The sequence below is a fragment of the Chionomys nivalis genome, chromosome 7, assembly GCF_950005125.1.
Source record: "Chionomys nivalis chromosome 7, mChiNiv1.1, whole genome shotgun sequence".
NCBI lineage: Eukaryota > Metazoa > Chordata > Mammalia > Rodentia > Cricetidae > Chionomys > Chionomys nivalis.
Window position 1 is genome coordinate 92,458,554 of NC_080092.1, and position 7,959 is coordinate 92,466,512.

Here is a 7,959-nt window from a genome sequence, read left to right on the forward strand (position 1 = left end):
CACACTCCAGTATCCTACATTTATAGGTCACCTCCATTTAGGAGCACGGCCTTGTCAGACTACACGTCCTTCCTAAATCTGAAAGAGACAGACTCCAGCATTACCGGTAAATGCCAGAAATCAAAGACCCCACAAATGCCTTTCATCTGATTTCACTTTTAGCTAAAGCACTTCTATTCAGTGGCCTAACTTTCATTGAGCTGTGTGCTGCTTTTCATTCCTTTTTAGGACTTTGACCTTTGTTCCATTTAAAGGCAGCACCCGTGGCTCTCTCTGGACACACCTAAATTTCCAGCAACGTGACTCATGAGCTTTGAGACCATTGTGGCAAACAGTAACCGGGATACGGTGAGATTTGATTTGGTAAGTGAGACAGCTACCAAAAGACTGACCGGCATATAGCATATACAATGTGAATGCGCTGGGTAAATGTACAATTCCTGTCTGGGTTAGAGGAAAGTGTGAGTTGTAGGCACAGTGCTCAGTTATGTGCAGGGTTCAAAACTTATACACTTGGGCTGGAGAGATGGCTCAGAGGTTAAGAGCATTGCCTGCTCTTCCAAAGGTCCTGAGTTCAATTCCCAGCAACCACATGGTGGCTCACAACCATTTGTAATGGGATCTGGTGCCCTCTTCTGGCCTGCAGGGATACACACAGACAGAATATTGTATACATAATAAATAAATAAATATTTAAAAAAAAAAACTTATACACTATTTTCATTCTGGAATTTTTCACTCGAAGGTTTTTTTCCACAGTGAAGTTTCAGGTGTTTGTAATGACAGAGAGTGAGCAAATGAATAAAGAGGAAGTTCCTGCATATGCTGTCTCTGCTGCCATATTTGCTGTGTGGACATAGTCCATCTTTCCTGAACTACCATCTTACACTGTTGACCAACTGTGCATTCAATTTGAATAATTCTTTCTCCAACCCCAACCAACCACGCCGCGAACTCAGTCAGACTACAGATTATGTTTCCACACCACTGAATAGCCAAAGAATACCTCTACTGAGTGTACTTAAGACAATGATCACAAAGCTAGGCAAATAAAAGAAGGCAAAAACTGTCTTCCTGGCTTTTTATTTGGACTTTTAATGCAGTTTATTTTGCAACAATTATATACACAGTAAACAATCAATGAACATTGTTCTAGGTTTCATATGCATAGATTTTTTTTTTTAAATTCAATATACCTGAATTGGTAAGTTCTAGACTCAATGAGAGAGTCTCCCTCAAAAACTAAAATAAGGAGTGATTGAGAAGATGCAACACGCTATATTCGTCTCAACAGGCATGCAATTACACCTTTCTGAACTTCCATGTGCCCATATGCACACAAATACATATACTATACACACAACACATGCAACAATAGTAATAACCACTGCTTCTATTTACTAGCCACTTATTGAAGGTGTGAACAAACTTTCAGTGGCTTGTCTCCTTTAAGACCACGTCCATCGTCACCATGCCACCAACAACTCATTTCCCTAACTTTCTGTTTTCACCCACCATCATAATCCCCCTCTTCAGTTACCCTCGTCACCTCATGACATCAGCCATGCTTTCTCTAGGAATCTACACTTCATGAAACAAGAAGCCTCCCTTTCCGCGATATTTCCACTTCTATTCTGCACTTAGGTTCTCTTTTGCACAGAGATAAGCAGAGATTAGCCCCAGCCATGTGGAGTGTCTGCACCTCACTCAGCAGGTTAGCGCTTCTAACACTGCTCGGTTCCAGAAGTTCGAGTTTCAATTCTACGCGTCTACGAAGCATCTATGATAAATGTCACTTTATTTATTATCCATTTTCCATAACACCGAGTCTCAACGTCTGCCACGAGACAAAAGTGGTGAGAACAGGATACCTGACACCCCCCCCCCCTTTTCCCTTACTTCAGAGAAAGCAGGCAGGCAGTGCCTTGAACTCCCTGGTCACAATAAATATAAAAATGAAGAGAATTTGAAGGGAATAGAGCAGATAGAGCCCAGAATTCCTTGTATAAGAGGTGCTTGCTTTCAGAAAGAGCCTTGAATTTATCTCCATTTTAATGTCTTTCCACATTTTAAAATATTAGTTGAAAGGGGGATTTGGGAGAGCAGCCTGGCCAAAGTAAACATTCAACACACTGTTATACTAGAATTTTATTATACTCGAGTTCGCGGGCGTCCCTGCTGCTGCTGCTGTGACCATTGCCTGTCCAGAGACTGGTGAATCAGTGGTTGTGTCTGAAAAGGAGACGAATGGGAATGGAAAAGAAAAAAAGGCCACTTCTTTCTCTTGTGTAGATTTCAAGACATCACGTACGTGTGGTAACACAGCGGTAAGAAGACTTAAGAACCTGCTCACTTAAGAATCAGCCTCACTTTTTTATGCCACCGGGATGGTGTTGTTTTCTTTTGCTCTCTTTAACGCTGTAGACATTTATATTTTCATGTTGTCATGGAGACCAGATGCGAATCCAGTGATTTTGTTCATGATCGTGGAATCATCTGTCTCCTGAAGTCATCCTGTGATATACGCTGTGGACAGAAAAGATTAAAGAAACAAACTGGCAAGGGCGTATTTATGCAACGTGACAAGAACATACACAAGGAAGGATGATGTCATAATGTAAGTAATTTAGAGGTTCTGGCAAGTAGATGGGTGGTAAACCATGGCTGCAGTCAGCGAAGAAAAAAAAAACAGTTGGTCTACGTGCTTTTTGGGAAAAATATAATATTTTTCAAGAAATATGAGGCTAAGATAGGCTAGTAGCTCTTGATCTTGTTCAGCAAAAATGATGCAGGCTCTTCTTTAATGTCCCCATATACTAATTGGCATTCATTGATGAAAAGCCAGTCTACTGAGCTGTAAAGAGAGACTGATGTCCCGTGGGGAAACCAAATCAGCCCCTCCTTGAAGTCAGCCTGAAAGGAGACTCAGATGGCCTAGCGGCCTAGAAAAAAAACAGGAGGTTGTGCAAGGGATGCCTGGTGAGTCTCCCCCTCCAGCTCCTGTGTCTTCTCTTCCTCCTTTTGCTGCTTCCCCAGCCCAGGCAGCTTGATACCTGCTGATGGTTCTGTCCCTGCTCCCACCTCTTGCCAGTTTGGTTCCCTCTCTCAGAAGGACCCAGCAGACACTGCAAACTCACAAAAACCCAAACAGAACTGGTGCTCCCCAATATGGAGCTGTTTTCCTTAGCTCCTGGCATAAATCAGAGAGGGGGTGGGGCAGGAGGGCGGGAGAGAGAAAAAGAGAGAGGGGTTAACACAGGGCTCTGGACTGTTTATTTTTTTGCCAGCTGCAACATGCTACCCTCACAGGGGATCACCTAAAACCAGTTATGGTTTAGGTTGGAGGGGGACGTCAAACTTAAGCTGCAGGCTTGGCCCCTCTCAATGAATTACAACCTTGTCAAGAACCTATTTTTTTTTTAAATCAATGCAGGTTTTCTATCAAATCACATACCTGCACACTAAATTATATTTTTGGTGCCAGCCTGGCTCTCTCTCTTAAAAAAAAATTCCCCTTTGCTATTTTTTTCCAGCCTCCTCCCCCTTTTTACTGTGATACAGGCAGTTTTTGTTCATAAGAAGCAATTGCCAAGCAAACCCTGTAGGGAGTGGAACCTACAGTGGATAATCATCTTTGCCATCCTGTGTGCAGGTAACGCCGGTGTCTACCACCTTTCTTGAGGCTTGATTGTCAGAAGTGCCCCAAAGAGATTGACAAAGGGTCTCCCTGGGTCTTCAACCCAGTCTCTGAGGATATGCGCTTGCTTTCTGGGGAGAGATGTTTCTTTTCCAAATGTAAAGACATTTTTTGCCAAGTGTGATGGTTGTAGCTGTTGTAGGCTTCCAACTCAGGTGATGGGTTAGGAGTTGAACAGTTAGATAATATTTTCCAACAACAGTTTTGGAGATACCCCCTCCTGTCATCAGGTTTGATAGACTTAAATAGATTTTGAAGAAAACAGAATCGTAACTCCCACCCTCCCTCCTTCTTTCTCCTTAGCCCTCTTTTCCTTTCTGCTCCTTCCCTTTATTTCTTCCTCCTCTCCTTTCTCCAATCTTTTTTTTTTCAACAAGAAAGGAAGATTGAACCCATGCCCATGTCAGTCAAACACCCAAGTTGATAAAGGCAATGTTAATAAGACTCAATTGTGTGTGTGTGTGTGTGTGTGTTTGTGTTATAAAGGAGAAGAAAAATTTGAAAAGGGTTGTTAGGGATATCTGGGGAGGCCTAGAGAGGGAGGGAGGAGTAGATACAATGAAAATATATTACTCGTGTATGAAATTCTCGAAAAACCAATTTTTTTTAAAGGAAGGGAACTTAGGCTAGGAGATGACTCAGTTGGTAATGTGCTTTTTTTTTGTTTTGTTTTGTTTTGTTTTGTTTTTTTGAGTGAGAAGACCCGAGTTCTACTTCCAGAAGATAGCTGTATGAAAAGAAAGCTGGGTATGATGGTGAGTCCCTGTTATCCCAGCACTAAGTTGGCAGGATTATGCAGATCCCTGGCATTTGCTGGCCAGACAGTCTGACCTCTGTGGAAGGTTCCAGACCAGTAACAAATCCAGTTCCATAAAGAAGATACTAGTGCCTGAGGAGTGTCAGTTGAGGAGATGTCCTCTGGTCTTTACAAATACACACACACATACACAATCATGCACACACATGTATGTACTCACCAACATGCATACACACACACACAGAGAAATATAAGAAAAGCTTTTGTGCCACCCAGCTCTTCATCCCTGGTACCTTCTGGTGAGTTGGATAGTTAATGTTTTAGATTACTTGGTTTCCTAAACTCGTTAGAGCCAGAACTGCCCACCCTTAACACTCCCAGGCCAGTCGGTCAGGGTTTCTTGCCGAGAAATGTGACAAAAGTGGACTTTTAGTAAGGAGCATCTGTGTATGAACATCCATACAAGGCAAAGCCACAGAGGTCAGCTGCTTGATGTTGGCACCGAGGTGGTTGCTCAGACGACCCAGAAGCATTTAATGATGGTTTTTCAATTAAATGCTATGTATACTTCAGGGCATATATAAAGAATCCTCAGATGAATTTCAAACTGTTTTCAGTAGCAACTGGGTAGGTAAAACACTGACAGCAAAATCCCAAACAGCTGTGTCTGAGTCTTATGAACGCAAATAAAATAGTTTCTGGTGGGACTCAAATGTTGTTTGATAGGCGGTCATAATACCAGTGTGGTCTTCCCTGCGAGCTACCTGGCAGCGCCTCCTATATGCGTTAGCTCTGTCCCCCTGATCCAGCAGGAAGCTCTTGTTCATTCATCACTGTTCATGGCAAAGGCATGCTTTAGAGGGAGCTGGGATAATCCTGGGATGGAAAAAAGAGGGAAGGATAATTTATAATATAAAGTTGAAAAACTCAAGATACACAGGTGTATCTGATGAAGCACCATATACTAGAGACCAGACTCCTCCTTAGGTCAGTCCTAAAGGCTCTAATCCATTTGGAGAAATCCTTCACTCAGTTCTAACCACAGGAAAGTTCCTGGAACTAGCTGGCTGCTTACAGGACACTCCTGTGAGTAGGATCATGGTTCCTAAGCAAAGAAAGCCACTAGGTTAATAGGAAAAAAGGAGAACAAAAAGAATGAAGATACAGGGTACACTGAGTCACAAGATGGGGATGACAGGTCTAGAGTTATGTGCCTTACCCCAGCAGGTCTGGAGAAATGTTACCTCTGTGAACTCTGCCTCATCTGCTTGGAGTAAAACTGACCTTGGTCTCAATTTCAGAGATAGACTCTCATTATTTAAGCTAATTCATTAATCTCATCCTCCTGGCTTCAGCGACTTGACCAGGGATGACACTGAGACCTAATCCTCACTAATAAGAACACTGAACAGAGAATAAGACTAGAGTTCAACCCAAGAGGGAGAAGCCTAGAGTTCATGTCAGATGGGTCAAAGATCAAGACTTGTGCAAAGCAGTCAGTGACAAGGAATGTGGGAGATTAAGTGAAAGCCAGGACCAACTTCCAAGGCAGAAGAAGCAGCCTCTCATTGGGGATAAATCTTAAGACCGTATCATTGACCCTTGCATACCAGTAGGGACTGGGGACTAGATCTTAGTGAAGCTATGTGTGAATAAAGTGGTGTGCCTCCCTTGAGCTCCAGTAACTACACTGGCACACAGCCTCTCATCTCTCTTCTTCCCCTCAGCAGCCTGAAGCTGTACGGCCATAACAGGCCCAAAGAGGTAGAGCCCAAATGCTGAGCCTCGAAGTCCGTCATGGAAAGCCATCGTCCGGCAGACACTCTGATGTGGGATAAGGGAGCATCAGACTTCCATGCCACTCAGCAGTGCGCATACTGTGATTTATCAAAGTGTCTTCGCCTCCTGGACACAAGGTAGGAGCTGGAAACTCAGGGATGGGCACTAAGGGCTGGCATGATGGTTGGCAGGAGATTTGCAAGGGAAAAAGAGAATGAAAAAGTGTTAGTCGAGATGACTCGATGTATAAAATGTCCAAACAGCCGAGCAAAATAAATAGAAAAACAGTGGACAAACGAACTCCACGGTGAAATCATTCCATCCCAAATAAACACCTACAAGAATTAATTTAGAGAAAAACGGGCACGCTCAACATGTCTGTGATGTATGTCATTAACACAGCCATTTGGCATAGTAGAAATAAACTTTGAAAGTCCTAAAAGGAGCCATAACAGATAAACATGGAGAAAGCAACAGATCTGAGAGCCGGGACTCGGGTTTTGAAATCACTGGAGCCTGAAGCCAACCTCAGTATCAGACTGTTTCAATTCGAATCCCATGCTAATCTAAATAGAAACACTCACAACGTGCCATGACTTCAGAGCCATCACCATAGGTGCGCCCCCTCTGCTGCCAGGCATGCTCAAAGCAGTTTACACCTGGCTTTCTCTCTGGCTACCACCATCTTGAAAGTCATAACAGATTCTCCACATGACCCCAACATTTTCATTTTACATTTAACTCTAAAAGTTATACATTTGTGCCTTGTTAGTGGAACTAATAAAAGTGAGACTGTAAGTCGGAGAGACGGCTCAGTTGATAAACATGCTTGCGAAAGAATGAGGGCTTGAGTTTTTATTTTAGACCCCTACCATCCGTGTCAAAAACTGCCATGGTGCCTGTGGTCTCTGAGGGGACTGATAGCTGTGGGGTACACGGCCAGCCTGCCTAACCAAATCAGCAGGCTCAGGATGTAGTTTGTAAGGTGAAGATAGATGGGGAAGACGCTAGGTGCTGGCCTCTGCTTCCGTGTGTGCATGTATAGACACTTGCGATGCCACATGTCCGTATGACATGTGCAAGAAAGGAAAACAAATATACAAAACAGAAAGGAAATGCTTTAACATACCGAGACATTGAAAGAAGATAATAATAATAATAATAATAATAATAATAACAATAATAATAATAACAATGAAGAGTGAGAGCTGTCTAGGCTAAGAAAAAATAATTTTTTAAAGCATACAGAATGTCACTGGGATAATGTCAAGCTATACATCTGCCAGGCCTTTAATCACCCAGTGAATATAATTGTGGGAGAGAAAATATGAACTAACAGATCAGATCAGTTCTGGACTTGAAGGGTTTTTTTTCTTTTTATTTGAGGTTGCTAAATGATCTAATAATCTCTAAAGCTTATGTCTATGAATCCTAAGAAACAACTACCAATTTTTCTGTTTATGTGTTTCTCATCTATCTATGCTATTCATATTTTGTATTGTGTATAAGATATTTACAGTAAATGTTTATATATCCACATACATTTTATTCATTTATTATTTCACAAAACATAAGAATGGCAAAATGGTCATTTCCAAGTTATTGTGACTGCTGATCAGTGGACAGCAAGATCTGAATGCAAACAGGAAAGGGGCCTATTCAGAAGAACTTTTGTATGTAGAAAATGGCTATATATAAATGTATTAGTTATATTAGGTGTAAATGG

The 7,959-nt window shown here is 42.2% G+C and overlaps 1 long non-coding RNA gene across 1 annotated transcript; it reads left to right on the forward strand.

The window, feature by feature from the left end:
- The first annotated feature begins 2,486 nt into the window (after positions 1 to 2,486).
- Positions 2,487 to 6,320, forward strand: LOC130876881 (uncharacterized). The gene is made up of 3 exons (XR_009057370.1): positions 2,487 to 2,617; positions 4,392 to 4,452; positions 6,182 to 6,320. It is a non-coding gene; the product is annotated as an uncharacterized LOC130876881 (long non-coding RNA).
- The last annotated feature ends 1,639 nt before the right edge of the window (positions 6,321 to 7,959 follow it).